A 21,794-nucleotide genomic window follows, 5' to 3' on the forward strand; every position below is an offset into this window, starting at 1 on the left:
GAAATTTAGTTTGATTTCCAGAATAAGATTTATGTTTTAAATTTTTTTTTTGTGAGCAGATGCAACACTAGTATTTGAGGAATATGCTAAGTGCAACGTAAACTTGACCAACTTTTAGGATTTTGGGACATCTTGGATTTTTGAGGCCTGGCATCTGACTTCCTGAACATGCTGGTGTCATTTCATTGGAAAGCTGGCTGAGCAAAGCCACTTCAAAGAACCTAATTTTCCTGCTTGTGTGGAAGTCCTTGTAACTACTTCCTCAAATGAGAACTGGCTAGTGAGGGGGAGCAGGGTTTCCTCTACAGTTGTGTTCTGCCCACTGGAGTCCTCAGGCTGACATTGCTGATGGATCACTCTGCCTGAGACTCTCTCAGCAAGGTCTTCCCTCTAAAAATATCCAGGGAGGAACTACTTGGCTTTTGATTAGTGGTGATGAAAATATTTCAGGTCTCCAAATGACAGATTGTTGGTGGTCTATTGACAGAACAGACTTGGAGCAACAATGTTTGTCAAGGAGCCAAAGATTCTGCTATATAAATTTCTTCTACGTTTTGTGGTTTGGTTTGGTTTGTTTTCATTTGGTTTTTTTTTTGTGGTTTTTTTTTGTTTGGTTTTTTTTTTGTTGTTGTTGTTGTTGTTTTTACTGTACACAGTGTCCAAATCAAAGAAGGAGATCCGAGATACTGGTTATAGCAGGCCAAAAACAGGCTGGATGGGAATTTGGGAATAGGGAGACAGACTGGAAGGCATAACTGCTATGTTGGCAGTGAATAGGAGAAATGCTAATTCAATGTTTTAACGCAGGTAGTCGATCAAGTCTGATGATTCTAGCAAATACTTTTAGAAATACATTTTTAGGAGTGTTTTATTTACAAAAGTGCATCAGTTCTAACAGAACATCTTACACAGATAAGCAAAACAGAGTTTGAACATGTTTAAGAAATGCATGCATGCATGTATTCTACATTTGTGCTGTAAACACATATGGAATTAGTTGCACCTTTGTCAAATGTCAAAATTCCTCTCTTGCATGCATGTTACGTAACTTGCATATTAACCTCAAAAGCAATGTAATGTTGTATTCTCCCCTAGGGAAAATCCAATTGTACTCTTGTTGAATTTGGTAACAGAAATCCAACTGATTCCATGGGATACCTGTGTTTTACTAGATGTACCTAAATAAAAATATTATTTTTCTATTTATTCAGCCTTCTTTCACTTGACTCTTCAGTAATTCCACAAGATAATATTTGTCATGAAACAGTTGGGGTGGGCTTTTTCAGTGGCTTTTTGTTTTATTTTGTGGTCTTTGGTTTGGTTCTTTTGTTTGGTTGGTTGGTTGAGCTTTTTTTCTTTGGTGGCGTTTTTTGTTATTTTTTATTTTGAAGAAGATTACAGTTATTACGCTGTTCTCATAAAACAGGCAGGATGAGTAAACTCATCCTGTAGAATTTAGTAGGTTTTATACTATTTGGTCAATATATGAGTTATAGGTAGGGGTAAAAATGGTGGAGAAGTGAGAAAGAGAAGGAAAAAACCCCAGAATAATAGTTTGTTTAACTAACTTATTTTACTGACAGATTCTTCCTGACCTGTAGAAAACTACAGTTCTGGAAGTAAAAGGTTTGTTTAGCTTATACTGTAGTATGCGTGTCATCAAACGGAATTGTTCTCTAGGAAGTTGTACAGACCTCCTAAAACATGTGATTGAGTTTATAAAAATATGCATTCTTGGGAATAAAGCAATTTATTCTTCCCTTTCTGCTGGTTTTTTTTCATTTTTTCATAAGGTATTTAGCATGCATCCAGTAAAATACTGTAATAAAGAAGCAAGGACTTGATTTTTGATATTCTCATCATAACATTCAAGTATTCGTGTTTTTCAAATACTTTTCTAATAAATCTTTACTTAAATGTGGTCTTTTGGTTCCACTTTGGATTTAATAACTACATTTTTGGCAGATGGCCAAAAATAAGGGGGTTTTTGTCACATGGTTTTGTTTAGCAGTGTCTAATTTGTATCTATTATGCTCTATATTCATATTTTTGCTATACTATGCAATATATGTTGTATTTTCTTCTTGAGAATGAGTGGTGGGTGTGAAAAAGATGAGTTAACCAGGAGGAATGGGACAAATGGAAAAGTGACAGAGTCTTGAAATGGAGATGTGTAGCTGTGCTTCAGAACTAAATGTTGTTTCTAAAACCTAGTATTGTGAATTACATTACAAGTCTCTAACTCTGTCACATCAACTACAGTAGGTTGCACATTTAAGGGAATAGGATGCAAAAATAAAATTATTTTAGCCATCCTCAAACTCCATGGGAGTAGTAGAGGATTTATTGCACTGATATTGCTTCTTTTAGCTGATCCAAAACCAGACACATGTCTCAAGTCATACCATTCCAACATGGAAGGTTCTTGATCCATTATACAGGTGTGCTGAGGTGCTGTCACTACCACTTACTGCCAAGGCCGATTTTTTGTCTGAATGGGAACAGCCACTGAAAACCTGTACCACACTTCCACACAGACTTTTCTGCCTTTATGTGTGCTCCTGCACCTTGATACAGACCCTGATGGATGTCTGTCTCTCTTACACCATTCACTTAAGCTGGTTGTTCAATAACTATTATGAAATACTGTAGTCTTGTTGTTTTACTGTAAGAAAACTAAGTTTTGCTTATAAACCATTAAAGAACTTCCTCTAATCTGACTTTCAGGTAGCTATCACACTTCCTAACAACATTATGGGAAATTTACGGAGTTCAAATTCTCTCTCATTTTTATTTTAAAACTTTTATTTGACTAGCAATATCCCACAAATAAATATATGTGCATTTAAGAAACATGGAGAAGAATGATTATTTCTGAATGTGTTGTCCGCATCCAAAGCTTGCACTAATGTATGTAGTCTCTGAAAGGAAAGGGTTAGAGACTTGGGGTTGATTTCACAATGTTTTAAATACAAAGCATATTTCAGAGGCACAGCTATACATCTGCATTTCACAGGAACAGTTGAAGAAAGGAAGGCCAGCACAAAGCTTCTTTTTTGCACATGAATCATTCTAGAGCTCCTTCAAAAGGGTGACTTACCTTGCTGAATGAATTTATAGAACATTTTGTAGTATTTCTGATGTTTTAATCTTCACATTTTTCATGCACGTGTAGAAGAGAAGAATAAAAAGGAACTTGCAATTTAAGATCTGAGCATTTATACATCCAAAACTTTTGAAGTTTGAAGAGATACGCAGAGATTTTAATAGTATCTAAATATGACATTCGGATATTACCCAAAACATAACAGACATATAAAGCAATACTTTCTATCACTTCATTATTTATTTCTGTCAGGCAGGGTTCCTCTTTTGAATAGACTTTTTATTTGGTTGTCTTGAAACAGCCATTAATGGGTTAAATAGAATATCATGGAAATTGCTGTGGCCTTGTGAATTCTGTTCTTGCCTGTTAAATTTTTTTTTTATTATTTTAATAAGCTCTAGAGCTTATGATAGTACTTTACAGCTGAAATAATTTTATGATGAAAAAAGATGTTGTGAAGGGCCCGAAGCTGCTACTTCCACTGTGTGCTAGCAGGCTAGCTCATAGTGGAAGCCTCAGGAGACACCTTCCGTATCCCTGTTGGCAGCTGTTGTTTCAAACTTTCTTACCATTCTGCCTACAGGAAACTAAACTTCTCAGTGTTTGAGTGGAAGTGTATTTGCTTCTTATTGATACTGAATTTCAGTAGGCTAATTTTGTTGTGGAACTGGACCTTAGACCTAAATTAGAACAGGACCTTAAAGCAAGTTGTAAATATCCCAGTGTTTCCCACAGTGAAGTACAGAGTGAGCTCAACATGGCTGAGTCTATCTGTGACCCTTCACAATTACAAACAGAACCACAGTCTGGACTGTGCTCCAGCCCTCTCTGCCTGTGCAGAGTGGTGTGCAACCAATTCCCTCTCCCGGGGCGCATTTAGAAAGTTGTGTGCTGTAGCTTCATTAGATGCACCATGTATGAGAGACCATATGCAAGAATGCAGATGGAGGAACAGACTGGAATCATCCTAAGCAATCAAACATAGTGGTGGCTCTTTATTTTGTATTACATCAGTGTTTTGATAACTGTACTTAGATCACAGTCCTGTTGAACCTGTGCTGTCCAAAACATACTCACAGATGGTCCTTGTGCTGAAAAGTTCAAAAACCTATCCAACAAGACTGCTGAAGGGAAAACAAGTCAAGAGAGGCTGAAAATAGGTCAGGAACAAGCATGAAAATAGGATCCTGGTTGCTTATATATTCTGTCTCCTGGAACATGTAGCCCTTTCCATGTTGCTTAAGCAAAAAGCTCTTGCTACACTGCTCTCAGTGCATGGGTGGCATAAAACTTAACTCGTGTTCTACTTCAGCTGATATTTACCAAAATAGGTAACAACATACATTATGTGATGCAAGAGGCTTTTTTCCAAAACAGAAAATGTCATTACTGACCTTTTTTTTTTACGTCTTTAAGAAAATGAAAATGAGTAAAAAGAGAGTAATTTAGAGGGGTATAAACAAGGGAGAAAAAAAGGTAAACTGTACTAGGTCCCTTCTCTGTGACAATTTTAAAGAGCAAAACCACAACTTGCTTTGGCAAGAACAATGAAGCCCTAGAAAGCATCAGCAAATACCCTGCTGCTGGTCCCTTCCTACACCATCACTTCTGTTGTATTAAATTAGAGTTTATAAGGAATGGTATTAAACTAATTTATAAGCAAAAGGTGCTATTGTTTCATTAAGCACTAAGAGAGAAGTGGACAACTTCTGTTCCAGCCTTGCTGTGGTACCAGTAATAATCTTTTCAGTTCTTTGTTGTTTCGAGCAAAAAGGAACCTGTCTCAGAGCAGGGAGGGACAAATGCTTGAATTCCCTATATCCATAGGTTTTCTTCTTTAAATAAGGGTCAAGTTGATGTTGAAATAATTAAAGATTGTTTCAGCAAAACAATTAGCATATGTAAGCCCTAAAATATTTGAACAATCTTTCAGCAATTTTTTTCTCACTCTCACAAAACATTAATACTGTTCTAGTATTTGTCTAAAAATATCGCAGCGCTTTTAAGATGATTTTTTGCAGGTGGTCTTTTCTGACATAGTTTTTCTTGGCATTCATTTTGTAAGGAGAAATAAACAAACAAAAGACAAAATAACAAAAAGGAAAGAGAAGGGGAAGGGGCCAAGGTAGTTGAGCACCCTAGGCTTTGGCTCAGTGGATCAGAAGGTAACTATAGATTTTTCTTTGCAGTTGGTTTATTAGGTAAAAGTTGCCTTTATCACTTCATGTGTTTTAAGTAAAGTAAAGTACACAACAAATATAGGCAATGACTTTGAGTGCAAGAATGTATAATGTTTTTGAACATGTTATAGATTGTGTTTATTGTTATGGAATAATTTACAGATAGCAATATAATACATTCTCAAACCCATTATTAATGCAATACTAATTTGAAAAAGAAAATGTGTTAAACCTAACAAATGCCATGAAACTTTAGTTATAGCTTTTGTAGCTTCTGCTCTTTCAGTCAAAATAATAATTAAAGAATGTTTGCTGAGCACAATTAATTCAATTTATTGGAGAAATCTAATTTACTCAACTCTGATCCATTATATACTCGTAGTCAGCCTTGATAGTATGGTCTATTGAAATTCACAGTGAATTTTAGAACATCTGCCTTCTAATTATTCTAAATATCACTATCCTAAAAGCATGCACATAAGGCAATTACTCCTTATGGTTTTATACATTTCCATTCTAGGAGCTGCTCAAAGCATGTCTTTGTTTTTCTTATCCATTGTTCCTGTGGGTTGTCACATTACAATCAGCACGGCATGTGGAGTTAACAAACCAGTTACACCTCAAAAGTGTAAATACAGCACGAAGGACAACAGTGTTTCCTACAGATATAATCTGAAGAGAAAATTCAGTTTAAAACCCATAGTTTCTAGGAGATAAGTGTGTTTACCTGTGTGTGTGACCATAGCAGAGTACATTACCTCCTTTATCCATGAGAATGGTTAGACTTCAAATCTTTTTTTTTTTTCCTACTTCCAATGGACTGTTCCACAGTTCAGCATCTTTCCCTGACATCCCTTAGTCTCCTTTCATAAGCTTTGCTCTAGGCTTAATTTCCTGTGTTTCCAGCTACTAGCTAGCTTGTTTTGGACACTGCTTTTTCCTGAGTTAGGGCACGGCCTGCTGTTAGTTACAGAAAACCTGAGCTCGTTCATCATGACCGTGGTAACATGAAATTCTGTGGCACCTCATTACTGGTCTGTGACTATCAAGCTATCTCAGGATGGTTCCAGTAGGGCCCTTCCTTTTATTCTGGTGTGGACTCTGTTACAGATGGAAGAATATGTCTCATCAAATGCTAATAAACAACTGATTTGGGCTTCAGAATTATCTTCTAGACATTAGTTTCTTCCAGCAACAGAAAGTGATATCTGTCTCTCATGCATTTCTGCCATATTTGCTCACTGAAGAGTGGAGGATTTCATACTGATCCTCTTTATCATGGCATCTGCCCATCACCTGCATTAAAAGTTCTACTTAAGTACTAATTGTAGGAGATTTAAAGTCTCTAATAATTATCTTTGAAAGGTCATGGCTATCATGGGAGGTTCCTGAGGACTGCAGGAAAGAGGACATCATCCCTGCCTTCAAGAAAGATGATCTGCAGAGCTACAGGCAAGTCAGCCTCGCCTCAGTCCTTGGGAAGGTGATGGAGAGAATCCTCCTGGAAACACTTTGCAAACATATGAAGAGCAAGAAGGTGATTGGGAGTAGTCATAATTGATTTATGAAGGAGAAGACATACTTTGCCAGTCTGATGGCCTTCTATGGTGAGATATGATGACCATGGGGGATGAAGGAAGAGCAACAAGTGTCATTTATTTTGACTTTATGGGAGACTTTTGACAGTATCCCATAATCTACTCACACTCAATCTTTTAAAGTATGGATGAAATAAATTAATGGTGATGTGGGCTGAAAACTGTCAGATCTGCTAGGCCTGAGGGTTGTCGTCAACAACATTACATCCAGCTGGAGGCCAGGCACTAACAGTGTACATGAAGGGTTGCTGTTGTGTCCTGTATTGTTGAACATCTTTGTTCCTGATCTCGTGATGGGACACTGAGCTGCACTCAGTAAGTTTGCATCTGATACAAAACTCAGAGGAGTGGCTGCTACACCAGAGGACTGTGCTGCCATTCAGAAACATATTACCAGGTTGGAGAAAAGAGAAGAAGGAAAACCTTGTGAAGTTCAGTGAAGGCAAAATGCCAAGTTTTGCACCTGAGTTGGAATAACCTCGTGCCAGTTATATGCTGGGGCCGGCTGGCTGGAAAGCAACTTTGCAGAGAAGGATCTGAAGTTCCTGGTGGATGGCAGCAGTGTGCTCTCATGGCAGAGAAAATCCAGCAGCTTCTTGGGCTGCAGAGGGAAGTGACTCATTCTATGCAGTACTGATGAAGCCATGTCTGGACACCTGTGCACAGTGCTGCTGTATTTCATAATTCACAGCTGTTCTTTGACTTGCACTTTGACATCCCTGTTATCTCAAAGAAATTCAGACATTAGGGGACTGTAGTATCAGTTTAAATGTTACTTAATATTGAACAAAGAACAAGGCTTTAAACTGAGAATGGAAGCTGTTTGGGGAAGAACTTTGGGTATGGCCCTGATGTGTTCCCACTGATGCTTGCTTTTAACACAGTAGACAACTGGTTTGTTTGCAAATGGGAATCTGTGTGTGGTTTTCAGATTGTACATTGAACGTCGTGGTTATCCCAAGGATGTGACTTTGATTAGTTACCATGGCTTGTTTCTTGACAGGCAGATGCAAAGGAAAGACTCTAATGCTGCTTGAAGACTTAGATATTACAGGATGTAAAGGAGCTTTGCATGATTTCCAGTACTGCCCAAATGACTGCAGTGAGTGTGTCTGTGCAGCACCACTCAGCCTTGTCTGAGACCACTCCTTCTACATTCAAGAGCTAGTCCCCTGAAATTCAGAATTCACAGTAGCTAGAGCTGGGTCCTTGAGGAGCCATCATCAGGATATTTCAAGAGTCTCATTACAGTTTTCTCCGAATCAGATGCTGTATGATTTTTGTCAGCAACTGGTCTTCATTTCATTTCCCAGTCACAGCAGTCTTATTTGAATAAAGTGACGTGTGTGTCTCAAATTATTCTGATACTGGAACTGGAGAAGTATATGTATAGAATCAGAGAAAATGCATATGCTGAGTTGGAAGGGACCTATCAGGATCATCATGTCCAACTCCTGGCCCTGCACAGAGCATTGCAAGGATCATACCATGTGCCTGAGAGTGTTTCCCTTATGCTTTTTGAACTCAGACTGGCTTGGTGCTGTGACCAGTTCCTTGGGGAGCCTTTTCCAGTGCTCAACCACCCTCTTTTCTGGGTGAAAAACTTTCTCCTGATATCAAACCTAAGTCTCCTGACTCAGTTTCATGCTGTTTCTTCGAGTCCTATCACTGATCACGAGAGTGAAGAGGTTGGTACCTGCCCTTCCTCTTCCCCTCACAAGGAAGTTGTAGATTGAAATGAGGTCTCCCCTCAGTCTCCTCTTCTCCAGTCTGAACAGATCAAGTGACCTCAGCTGCTCCCCATACAGCTTCCTCTCCAGACCCTTCACCATCCTTGTGGCTCTCCTTTAGATGGTGTCTAAAACCTTAATGTTGTTTTTATATTGCAGCACCCAAAACTGCCCCCAGCACTCGAGGTGAGGCTGCCCCAGTGCAGAGCAGAGCAGGACAATCCCCTCCCTTGCCCGGCTGGTGATGCTGTGCCTGATGCACCCCAGGACAGGGTTGGCCCTCCTGGCTGCCAGGGCACTGCTGACTCACGTTCAACTTGCCATCAACCAGGATACCCAGGTCCTTTTCCACAGCACTGCTCTTCAACCTCTCATCTCCAGTCAGTCTGTCCCTACAACCAGGGTTGTCCCATCCCAGGTGCAGAACTCAGCACATTTCCTTGTTGAACTTCATACAGTTGGTGATTGCCCAGCCCTCTGATTTGTTGAGGTCTCTCTGCAGGGCTTCTCTGCCATTGAGGGAGTTGACAGCTCCTCCCCATTTAGTGTCATCAGCAAGCTTACTTAGAATTCCTTTGAGTCCTGCATTCAGGTCATTAATGAACATGTTGAAGAGAACTGGGCCAAGGATATAACATGCCTTCTTTATTCTGTTGCTCCTGGGATACTCTGGACACCCTGATCTGTGTGTTCTGTTGGTTTTTTTAAATTTGCTTTCTTAAGAAAATCAAGGCGAGATGTTTGCAATGAAAGACCAGTTGTTGGAAAGCTCTGGATTAGTGACTTGCAATTTCAGACTGTTCTAAAAATAAACACTACACAGTTGGATTTTTTGTGATATAGCTCATGATGGGAAATGCCTCTTCAATATTCAGACTGCAGAATGTTTTGTTGGGATTTTTTCTTTAGTAATGAAGCCTCTAAAATGAGCTATTGCTTTCTGCTTTGTTTTGAGAAAGCTGTGTAAATCTGCTTGAAATGCCCTTTATTTTTAGATATAGAGTGATGATGGCAGGAAATTAATGCTTCATTCCTGATCACGTTTGTGTTGGATCTGAAGAGCATGATCTGCTGAGATCTGAACAGGTAGTTCCTCATTATATAGTATAGGAAATTGCATCCTAACACCAACTTGATCAAAAAGTCAGAAGGCAGTTCTGCAATAGAAAGTTCTTTTCCCTTCGCATTTTGTGTGGACAGGGTTTTGTGGGAAGATGTCTGGACAAATGATGGCAAATTGGATTATTAATACTGCTTTTATTCAGAGAACATGAACAAACTTTTCCACTTTATAAAAATGTATCCATAGGGCAGTAGAGGCTTGGAATATTATTTTACGGTGTTGCATAGGTGGGTGATCTGTTATTTTGTCAGCAGTCTTCTGGTTTGGTTAATTGTCTCATAAACTAAATGAAACACTAATTTTTATAAAGCCACAGTTATGTGAGGATTCCCTATCTTTTAACAGGGGAGTATTGTGATCTGCTTTTCTAGTTGTTTGTAGAAATCCAAAAGTCCTGGGCTGATGGAATGAGATGAGCAATCTGATCACAAAGAATGAGACAAGAAGTGATTTTCTGGTGTATTAGCTTTGCATTCTTGCATAAATCTCTTTGTAATAAGCTTCACTGGTTCGAGGCTTGAGTTCTGGGTTGTAAGCTCTTCTGAATTTTATGATAAATATCTATCTTTGGGACACAACCTCTAGAGGGTGCCAAAAACTGGGTTTGGTTAAAGAAGCTGTTGGGTCCTGCACTAATGTCTGAAGTGGAGAAGTGCAGGTCATAGATCATGCCCTGAAAGCTCTTTCTGCTCCCAAAAATTCAGGTACCTTTAAAATCCCTCCTTCTTTAAATTTGATTCTGAAGTCTTTCTGCTCTGTGATAATAATATTTTTGGTAGGCTTTTTTTGATGCTAGGAACTAACCGTATGATTGACAGGACGGGTTTTGGAACTCTTTTTTTAGAAAAAAATAATCTTTGTTTATAATTTCTCCAAATGGGAGTAATACATCACAGTTCTAATGTCACACAGAGCATATACTAAGATAAATACTATTTATCTGACCAAAGCTTCCTGTACCAGCAGGCTCTAGATGTCTGCAAATTGTAGATTTTTCCATTCCTTTGTAACTCTTAATCTTGCCCTTCACAGTTGCCAGGTTTTAAAAAGGCCCAGCTACCATTAAGCACACACTGCATTTTAAAGGGAAGCAAAACAAAACTAAAACAAACCCAACTCCCACCCCCAAAAGAAAAAAAAGCCCAACAAAACCCTAAAAACAAAGCAGGGAGGAAGGAGAGGATTTCAGTAGTAGAGATAGGTACAGGGTAGAACCTCCAGGAACAGATTCTGTTAGAAGTTACTTCTAATTGACTTCTTGTCATGTAGCTACAGTACAAGAGTAACTAGATCAGATTTTTTTTCTAAGAAACACTGTTTTATAGCAGTTAAACATGTACACGACAAAGCCAACTGAACTGTGTATCAAGCTGTGTCACTGCCAGTCATCTGCATCTAGGGCCGATGAGGGCACTATCAGAAGCAATTGTCTGGTAATTGCTCCTGCTGCAGCTTGTAAGAGTCATGAAATGTGCTTTGTTTCTTGCCTCCCTCTATATAGGTGTGCCAAAAATACCTGGGTATGTTCATGTATTTTAGGTTGAAATATTCCTAGGAATTCTTCTTGACGGCAGCCTTGCACACAGCCTCAACTGAAGAGATTTTAGACAGTAATGATGTGCCTTTAAACATAAAGTGGTTTATCAAAGTTGCAGCTATCAGCACAGATTAAAAGTTGGGGAAGAATGCTCTCAGGAGTTCTGTAGGGATTTGGAAGCTTCTGCTATAAGATGTGATTGTTTAGGGGATTTGTATATGACCTAGGACCATTGCCCCCACCCCCCAAGGTATGGAGAATCTTTGTATTCTGGTCAACACAATCAAATCCTGTTCATAATTACTCTCAAAATTCTGTTGACATCAGTGGGACTCTTTACATGAGTGAAAGCAGTGGGATTTCCCCCAAATTATATAACCTCCAAAGGAATTTAATAATTTGTATGTACCAACAACATTTACAGTTCATGATCAAGATCAATATTTAGTCTGCAGAAATTGTGCTGCGTGTAAATCAAGTACATGACTTGCCTAAAAAGGACCTTAAGAACATTGCAGACTTAGAAGCCTGAAAAAACTCCTCCTGAAAAAGGATAGCATGTATTCTTAACCGGAGATGCTTATTTTGGATAGAGTGGTGAGAAAATATGGTGAAAAGACTAGCTAAAGATAAAGACTGTCCCAGTAAAATACTGACTTGTTAGAATGCCAAGGCCAATGAGCACAATTGACAAAATCAATTGGTTTTACTGAAAAGTTTTATTTATGAAGCTAGTCATGCAAGTTCAGAGAAAATCTGATGACATTTCTAGGAAAGAGCAAAATTTGGGGATTAAGAAAAAGGGAGGAGGGATGAGTCTGTCACAAACAAAATCACATGCTGTTTATTGGATTAAAAATTAGTTGAACAAACTCAAAAAAAAAAAAGGGTTTAAGGATCTTTGCCCTTCAGTGCAATCAGCTGAGAGACTGCAGGTGTATTAAAAGGGTCTTTCTGGAATGAATCATGATCTAGAAAGCACACCTGCAGAAGATGATAAAGAAGCTCAAGCTGTCTTCCTTTGCCAGATGAAGCAAATTACTGCAGACTGTTAGTACTGCCCGGGAAAGTGGTTTCTGTTGGACTGCTTTTTGATTTTGTAGCAAATAAAACAATGAGAGCTGGAGTTGGTGGCTAATATGAACAAATTGATTTTAGAAATGAATTTAGACTTTTAATGCTGGTTGTAGTTCATCATGGAAATAAAACTAATTACAGTAGTCTGGATATATTTCTTGAATGCTATATATATATATATTTAAAATACATAAATAGTCTGATTGGTAAGCTGTTCTAGTGTGGATGTCAAATCAAATGATAGTGTATTCTGGCCTTGGTAGTGAATTCATTACTGAGCTAATGCACTTCAGAAGTTATTGTTTAAATTGTTCTCAGTTGCTCACTAGTGTTTAGTGTGCTGGTTGCATATTCTATCCTTCCTTTTGAAAGAACACTTGAAGCTTGTTTATTTTTACTTAAATCACCACAGGTAATACTACTGGTTACATTTTTCACATTATTGCTTCTATTACCACTGGTTCTGGGATGATTCCATGAGAACCATGTATTTATAGGTAGAGTAAACCCTGGTTTAATTTGTTTTCTTTTCACGATGGTAGAATGTAAGCATCTTATCAAATTTAAAATCACGAACAAAATCTCATGTGCAGCTGTAAGGACCTGGTTCTTTCTCCATCTGAAATTCATGAACTATTGAATTTCCATCTTACTGTTGAAATATTCCACAAAACTAGTGCCAGAAGGCAAATCATAGCTTTTGATTGCCTTTTCTCAATGTTTTTAGGTTCTTATTTCTATCCACTTCTCAAAAACACAAGGGAGACTTTGGTTTCAATAGGATCCTTGTTAATATACAGTAAAAGGTATTGGATGTAGGTTATTGAGGTTTCTCTGTGTTGGTCTTTTGTTTTTCTGTCTAGTTTGAACTTTGTCTTAGAATATTAATGGTCATAAATGTCTGTTCTGAATCTTGGCTGATTGACTTACTGCATAATGAATGTGGGTTCTTTAGAAAGCAAACTGAAAAAGTGCAACTGGTAACAAAATTTGTGGAAGATGGAGTTCGTTTGGTCTCTGCTACAGTTGTTTGCTAAGATACAGAAGTGAATTTCTTCTTAGGTGTATGATGTCACCAAATATGACTGAGGAATGCAGGAAGACCGAGTCAAATTTTGTGGGTTTTTTTTTTGTAATAAATGTTTATCATAACTTTCTACAACAATTAAAATACTTTGATGAGGTGGCTTTAAAATGATGACATTCTGTTCAGATAAAAATGCAAGCACCTCTGCATTTTAGCATAGGGGTTGCTCAGCATAGTGTGCTTTGTTATAGAATCATAGAATCATTCAGTCTGGAAAAGACCTTTAAGATCATTGAGTCCAACCATTAGCCCAGCTCTGTCAAGCTCTGTCAAGCCCACCACTAACCCATGTCCCCATCGAACAGCAGCACATCTAGACATCTAAATACCTCCAGGGATGGTGACTCCACCACTTCCCTGTACAGCCTGTTCTGATGCTTGACAAGCCTTTCTGTGAAGATTTTTTTCCTAATACCCGATGTCAGCATCCCCTGGTGCAACTTTGGGCCATTTCCTCTTGTCCTGTTTTTTGTTACTTGGGACGGGAGGTGACCCTCACCTGACTACAGCTTCCTTTCAGGCAATTGTAGAGAGTGATAAGGTCTCCCTTGAGCCTCCCTTTCTGCAGGCTAAACAACCCAGCTCCCTCAGCAGCTCCTCATAAGATTTGTGCTCCAGACTCTTCAACAGCTTTGTTGCCCTTCTCTGGACATGCTCCAGCACCTCAATGTCTTGCAGAGAGGGGCCCAAAACTGAACACAGGATTTGAGGTGTACCTTCACCAGGCCAAGTACAGGGGGACAATCACTGCCCTGGTCCTGCTGGCCACACTATTGCTGGTAAAGGCCAGGATGCCCTTGGCCTTTTGGGCACCTTCTCTGTCATAACTCCAGAACTTGTTCCTAAACCTGGCTCTACAATCAAACAGGCTTACTGAGTGTTTCAGTACTTGGCAATATCTGAATATCTGAATATCCAAATACTTAAAAAGGTACATGCCACTTAGTTTCTTAAAAATAATAATATAAAGAACTAGAGTTATGAGGCTTACGCTCGTCCATGTGTGTAGAACACAAGCTTCCAGGACCCTTGAAGTGTGGTGGTGCTTGGGTTTGCAATTCGAGAGTATGCATGTTTCTCCTGCAGCTATGACTACTTACCTGACTGGCACTTCTGAAATTTAATTTAGGCTTCTCAGGTGTGCTAATTGAACTTTATTAATTTTAGATGTCTTAAGCGTGTTATGAAGAGCAAGAGAGCATTTGTTTATGTTTTAAAGAGGGAGGAAAAAAAAGGAATTTATATTTCTAGCTTGTTCTTCTCCAAATCTTTTACATAAGAAATAGAGATCTCTTCCTAAGATTGCAGTAAAAACTACAGACAACCTTTATAAAATCCAGCTGACTCCTGGGTGCTTTTTATTTTGACAATGTAGACACCTACAAGTTCAGCTTTCAGTCCTGGGTTTTAAGGTGTCACTTTTCCAGACTTGGCTTGATTATATAGTATACCATTGGTTCTTTGTTCTTAGGGATGGATAATTAAGGGTAATTTGTATCAATTTTTACTCTCAGATTTATTAGTAACAGAAAGTGATAGTTTTCTCTTTCTCATGCATTTCTGTCATATCAGTCTACAGTTAAAGCCATATATCCTGGCACATATCCTGATGTATATCCTGGCCTTCTCCTCTTGGTAGGGCTGATTAATATGTAATATTTTGAATCTACCTTCTTGTCCATTTCCCAGTATTTGTATCCAGCATGGATTATTTTGCTACTTGGTAAGTGTGAGACTTGTTACTTTTCTGGGCATTTAGTAAAAGAGTGGTTAGGAAAGTTTATTGGGAAATTATAGTAGCCGTTATGAATACTGGGGATTTTGTCAAACAACATAATTTTGTAATGTGTCACATTTTACTGCTTCCTAAATAAAGGAAACACGTGGGCCCCATGAATATCTGTGTCCAGCTCATTCCAAGACAACACACATTAGTCTTTTAAATCCTGGTTTCTCGCAAAATATAATGCCAATTTGTGATGATGTTTTCTCTGAAGAGTGATGACCAGTGTAACCTAGGCATCTTCAAATGGTTTAGAAGTTATTTGTTATATGATGATACATAGTTCAGAACAAGGTAATTCTTGTAAGAGTTTAATGACAAAAACTGTCACTTTTTTTTTTTAATAATTTCCAGTTATAAATTGAAATGGATCAGATGATAATGAGACTTCATTCTTTTTTCCCTCAATTACAGTAGTAACAGATCTTTAGTGAACTTAGGAGTTCAGAAATAGAGCATCTCATAACTAATTGAGAGAGAAATGCACGTGCAAGTAGAAAATTATTCTTGTGCTTATTTTTATACTCAGTGTTTTAACAGCTGCATATTTCAATTATGTGTAGCTAATTAGAAGCCTGGCTTAAAGGCACTGCTGCTCTGAGGTTTTAAAAAATACATTGGGCTATTTATCACAAGAATGAAGTTCTGAGTCTATTTGCACTCTGGACTACTTCTTCCATGTTCCAAACCATGTTTCAGTGCATGACTGCTTCTTATTTGCCTGGAGAGATGAGGCATTGCCTTCAGTTGTATTAGGTTACTCAAGCTTGTTACTCAAGCGGTCTTTGTTCATAGGATCCTTTTTTTCAGAGGACTCTAACACTGCCCTGTAATCACTTTATTTTGATTGTCAGACTGTTGGCCTCTTAAAATCCAGAGATAATAGATTTTTTTTTTTCTGGCATTAGTATTTGTTTCAGGGAATTTGGAAGAAGTTATGATAACAGTCTCCTATTGGCTCAAGGCAGAGGTGAAGTCTCAAAGTCTTACACAAATACCACTCTCTACTGGTGGACCTTGAGCAGCTACCTGCTAGTCAGAAAGTCAAGCTTTTGTTTTCTCTGTTGCCTCTCAGTGTTCTCTCAGGTCTTTGGCTAAAGCATCAAAGCTTCTCTCTTAAGCAGTGGCTAAATCATGAAGTCACTTAAATGGTGTGTAGATTTCCTTGAGCCTTTCCTTTGGGCTTTGTCAAGAGACACTTGGGTTTTATGCTGCTGTTGGGCTCTGTGTTCTGAATGAATTGAATCTTTGGAGAGCTCCAAGGACCAGCTTTACACCATGATCTGGGTCTAGAAATGTCGCTCTGAAGCAGGGGGTGGAACTGCTGTGTTGAAGATAAGGCTTTCAGAAAGGGCAACTCAAGATGCTTTCTCGATTTATATAAATCATGCTTGAAGGAGAAATTGCAATGTCAGGTGAAATAAAAGAACGTTATGTAATGGGTCTTGAAACATCCCGAAGCTGAAGTAATCAGGACAAGATTCAGTCCAGTTTGCTGACAGTTTGCTTTCTGCACCTTTCCTCATGGTAAATCAATTAAATTTCACTCAGATTTTAACAGAAGAGGTAGTGGACTTAGTGATTAGCAGCTAATGTGATAGTACTAGCTTTACTTCAGAGTGAAATGGTATGTGTAAAAATGTGAGAGTATGACTTTTTTTTTTCCGCTGAAACAGTTGAAATATATTGACTTATGGAACACATTAAGCAGAATTTTGCCAGCATTTGGAGATACAGTAGAAAATCCAGCAAGCAGCATATTATACAGTATAAAAAGTAATTTGAATTCTGTTCAAGGCTGTTTAAAGAACCCAGTTGTTAGTTCCAAATAAACACACATTAATATAACATATTTAGCTATTAGTGGAGTTCAAACTAGTTCAGAAAGGCATTTTAGCTTTATTACGGTGGGAGTGTTCAGGGTTTTTTTTGTGGGGGCTTGTTTGGTTTGGTTTTGGTGGTGTTGATTTTTTTTTTAGCTTAGTTTAAAAAAAACTGCTTTTATCCTCAGAACAGTTAATGTGTATGTTCTTGGTACCCAAACATGCTTAATTCCACATTGGCACTTTCTCTGTGCAGTTGAAAAGTGTCATTGCATCTCGTGATTTTTTATTTTTTAAGACATTTTAAGACCATCTTTTTTTCGAGTGGATTAAAACCAGGCAAATAACTCATAAAAAGGGTACAGAAATTCTCAAGTGAAGAAGAAAAGAACAAAGCCAGATTCAAACATGATTGGAAATTACATTCGTAGAACTTTATTTTCACTTTTAGAATCCTGCTTATCCAAATGTGCTCTCTCCTGTGCACAGATAGCCATTGACTTCGACAGGGAAACTTGATAAACATGGACAGAATCAGGTCCACAAGCACTAACATGCTTTTTTACTAAGTATAAAACACATAAGTAAGCATTTTCCGAATGTTTCAAATGTTTTCATTGCCGTCTTTTGAACCTGGATATGATGTGGATAATTAAAAGAGTCATTGCTTACTTAGCAAATAGGGAAGAATAAATGTTTTACAGTGTGTTTATTGTGCATGACCAGATGTCACGTTATCACACTGCATTATTTTTCTTTGAGATTAATAGTGCTTTGTCTGTCTCCCAGATGTATGTGACACCTGCTAGTGTAATATCTGTCTAGGTCATTGTTACAGAAAGTCTCTCTGCTGTGTGCCTGCTGTAAGGATATATCCTGTATAATGACTTTGCTCCAGTTTATGCTGCTTGTTTTTTGTCCTTTAGAGGATACATGCATTGATCCGTGGAGCTGCAGGAAAAGTCCTCAGCTCCCTTCTCTCTCTTCTGGCAGTGAGAGTGTTTTCAAGACCAGTCGTAGAGTGGATGTGAGAGCCGAAGCTGTTTCCTGGTTTGGCCAAAACCTCCGTGCCAATGCAGACATCAGGATAGAGAGAAACAGATCTGTCTCTTCCACCTACTGGTTCTGTCAGACGAAAAGAGAGGTGCAAATTTCTTTTGCTATCCCTTTATCTCTTCATGGTGTTTCTGGCATCCATTTAGCTCATGAATAACTGCACCACTTGTTTCAGATCCTCTTCACAGGGTCTTGCCAACAGCAGCACTGTGAAATAAGCGTGGTTCATGTGAGGTGTCGTGGCTCCCCACTGGCTCTCAGTGGCAGCGCTGAGTGATAATAACATGGTCTTTTTGTTTTCACTCTGCTGCGGTTTAACAAGCCCATGTGTAACGGTGGAGATTAATTCAGCTTTCTGTCTGCTGGCTTGGGACAGCATTACAGCACTTTGCATTAGGAAGTTTAGGTTTACTATTACATCATGTAGTAGGACTTCTTATTCTTATTCTTACTATTATTATTACTATTATTATTATTAGGGAATAATTTGAAACAGGAAAGCTTCCAGCCTGCCTGGCTTGCTTTGGGAGGCTTTACCTCTTGATAATTAGCAAAGTAAAATATAAATTTTAAAACCTTTTTGTGCTGTGTAGTCTAATCTATGTAAATGTTTTGTCTGATTCCTACCAGAACACGGCTTATGGTGGTGGTGCTAGCGGTAATCCCAGATGGAGTAGGGCTTGAGTCAGGGAAAAGCTCCTCTTGCAACTGAGCCACATTTGTTTAATTCAAACGTTCTTAAGGATGTTTCTCTTTTTAAGCAGTGAGGGTATGTGTGCATGGGAAAGGAAAACTTGTTACTGTCCTTCTCAAGTCCACTACAGAGAATGGGGGCTGCCTTTGTTCTCTCTTTGTAGCAGCATTTGCTTCTCTGCTGTTCTCTGTGTGGGATCCTCAGAACTGCTGCTGGTGGTTTAGAAAAGGTCTTCCTTTTCCAGATTATCACACTCTAAGGTTTCAGAACTCGTTACGTTCATGTCCTGACCTCTTGGCTTTTTCTTGCAGCATATTTCCCTTCTCAGTGGGAGGAAGGGTACAAAAGAAAAAGTCTGAACAGGATTTTTGAGGATGTCTCACTGTACAGTGGTTGCCTCATTTTTAATGCGTTTTTGAAGCACTCTGTGCTGATTGATAAAAAAATAATTGGTTTTGGGTATTTCAAGATATAATCTGTTTCAGACCTACTAGAGATTTTAATTTTTTATTCCTCATGAACCTCAGGATCTGTTCAGCCCTGTTCTTCTCAAGTCCCTCCACTACAGAGGCAAGCAAGTCACATGAAAAGGATTTGTTTTGCACCGTGGCCTGCATTGTACTGCTAATGCTGCTGTTACAGCACTTTGCTCTTCTGCTCCTGTTGTGGGGTCTCAATCACAGTGTGCTCTCTTGTAATGAACACAGAAAATTTTCCTGGAGTATGGAAGAAAATGCATAAATCTCCAATTGTGCAGCTGTGCACAAAGTTGGAATCTTATTTTCAGTCTTGTGATATCTGCTGAGTTGTAATGCTCCTGCAATAACTAATTCTGTTTTATTTTAATACCGTGGTTTAATGCACAGAGTCCAGATTATCTGCCTTTGCAATGAAATGAAAAAGATGGGGTGAAAGATCCATGTGCAGATCCAAGATGGACAGGTCTGCTAACCTCTGCCATAAAATTCCTTCAAAATTGCTGCGGAAATTCAGTGTAAGAGTTTGATATTTGTTCTTGCTGATGAAGCTGGCATTTGTATTTGCTATGGTGTAGTTTAGTGGGTTTGTTAATTAGTTTTAATATGTGATTAAGGCTGCTTCTGCTATCTACAAGTAGATAGGGACTAAAGTTGCCAAAAATGAGTTGTCATTGCAGCTGCTTCCACTCTGTGAAGAGATGGAGTGAATTTTTTCAGGCTCAGATAAGTATGTCTATGATGCGGGAACAACACTTGCAGATAAACGCCAACTATTTTTCATTTGCATCCAGTTCAGACACTGTTCAGAAGTCAGTTAAAATTAGTCAAAATTAGTTCCTAAATGTTATATTAAAATGTGTCCTTTCATTTAATGTCATATTTATCTTGAAGTTTGAGGAAGAACATGAAGTTGCACATTTACTACTGAGCTTTAATAAGCTTCTGCATCTAATCTTGGGAAAATAAAAATTACTCCATTTGCTTGCTGTTATTTAGAAGTGTGTGATTTCTCAGGTGTCTAGGTACAAGAGCCAAGCTATTTTGGTGCGCACAGAGTCAACTCATGTTCAAATGTCAATGTAAATTTTCAAGTATACCTTTAAATAAATTCACTCATTTGCAACCTTCAACCTTTTGTAAATTGAAATGATCTTTACCAGATATTAACTTGTTACATTTTAGTAAGCTTAAGTATCACAAGTGCTGAAAAGGAATGGAAATTTGTATTAGGGGCAAACTTTTGAGGTGTGGAGTTGCTGAGATTTTGATGAAATAGAAAAGTTAAGTTAAATGAAACATTTTGTTTCAATTGCACAGGCATTGCATTTTATATATTGAATTAATTTAAGCGTGGTGAAAAAATCCTATTGAAACATTGTTCTGTTCTGTGCTTCTCTCTTCAATGTGACATTTCACCAATATCTATATTTTCCCCCACTCAAAAAACTATATTCAGCTTTAGTGTTCTAGAAAACTTTGGCCAAGGAGAGGCACTGTGCTTCAAATAGCTTCCTATGGTATTTTTGGAAACTGTCTGAGAAGGTGAAGAAAAGGTCTGTAAGGGTGAATATTCATCAAAGCATCAAGCCTATTACATGGTCCATCAATGCAGCCCGGCATCTTTGCTTGCTGACTCCAGCTAAGGCCAGCTCTGTGTTTCTATGTTTTGCTGGGCTTTTTTGCTGATGTGAGGAGCTTGGGTTTCTGCTGTAGCTGTGAAATATGCCCTTTTCATATGTTCAGCAGAAAGTGTATGGATCGTATGGATCCTAACTTGCTAATATTTTTAAGGCTTTGCAAGGGCTGATGTGAAGTACCAGCTCCCTGCTGAGCCTGTTGGCTGAGGTGTGTTTCGCTTTGAGTGTGAAAGGTGTCCTCGTACTAGTGATACTTTTTTTTAAGTCATGTTGGAGGATGTATGTGGCGTAAACAAGATTCTTTCTATTTTTACAGTATTGCAAACAAAATTCACCTGGGTCGGGGCAATCCCAAGCACAAATATGGGCTGGGTGGAAAATGGTTTGAAAGCAACCCTGTGGAGAAGGACCTGGGGGTTTTGGGGGACAAAAGCTGACATGAGCCAGCAATGTGTGCTCACAGCCCAGAAAGCCAAACGCGTCCTGGGCTGCATCCAAAGCAGAGTGGCCAGCAGGGCAAGGGAGGGGATTCTGCCCCTCTGCTCTGCTCTGGTGAGACCCCACCTGCAGTGCTGCATCCAGCTCTGGAGCCCCAAACATAAGAAGGAACCTGTTGGAGCAAGTCCAGAGGAGGACCATGAAGATGATCAGAGGGATGGAGAACCTCTCCTATGAACTGACTGAGACTGAGAGAATTCTTCAGCCTGGAGAAGAGAAGGCTTCAGGGAGATACTATAGCAGCATTCCAGTACCTAATGGGGGCCTACAAGAAAGCTGGAGAGGGACTTTTTATAAGGTACTGTGGTGACAGGACAAGGGATTATGTCTGTAAATTGAATGAGAATAGGTTTAGATTAGATATTAGGAAGAAATTCTTTGCAATG

The 21,794-nt window shown here is 38.7% G+C and overlaps 1 protein-coding gene across 8 annotated transcripts in view; it reads left to right on the forward strand.

The window, feature by feature from the left end:
• Positions 1 to 21,794, forward strand: part of CTNND2 (catenin delta 2) — a 669,045-nt gene that overhangs the window by 7,785 nt on the left and 639,466 nt on the right. The window lies entirely within an intron of this gene.

Source organism: Corvus hawaiiensis, chromosome 1, assembly GCF_020740725.1.
Source record: "Corvus hawaiiensis isolate bCorHaw1 chromosome 1, bCorHaw1.pri.cur, whole genome shotgun sequence".
In the NCBI taxonomy this organism is placed as follows: domain Eukaryota; kingdom Metazoa; phylum Chordata; class Aves; order Passeriformes; family Corvidae; genus Corvus; species Corvus hawaiiensis.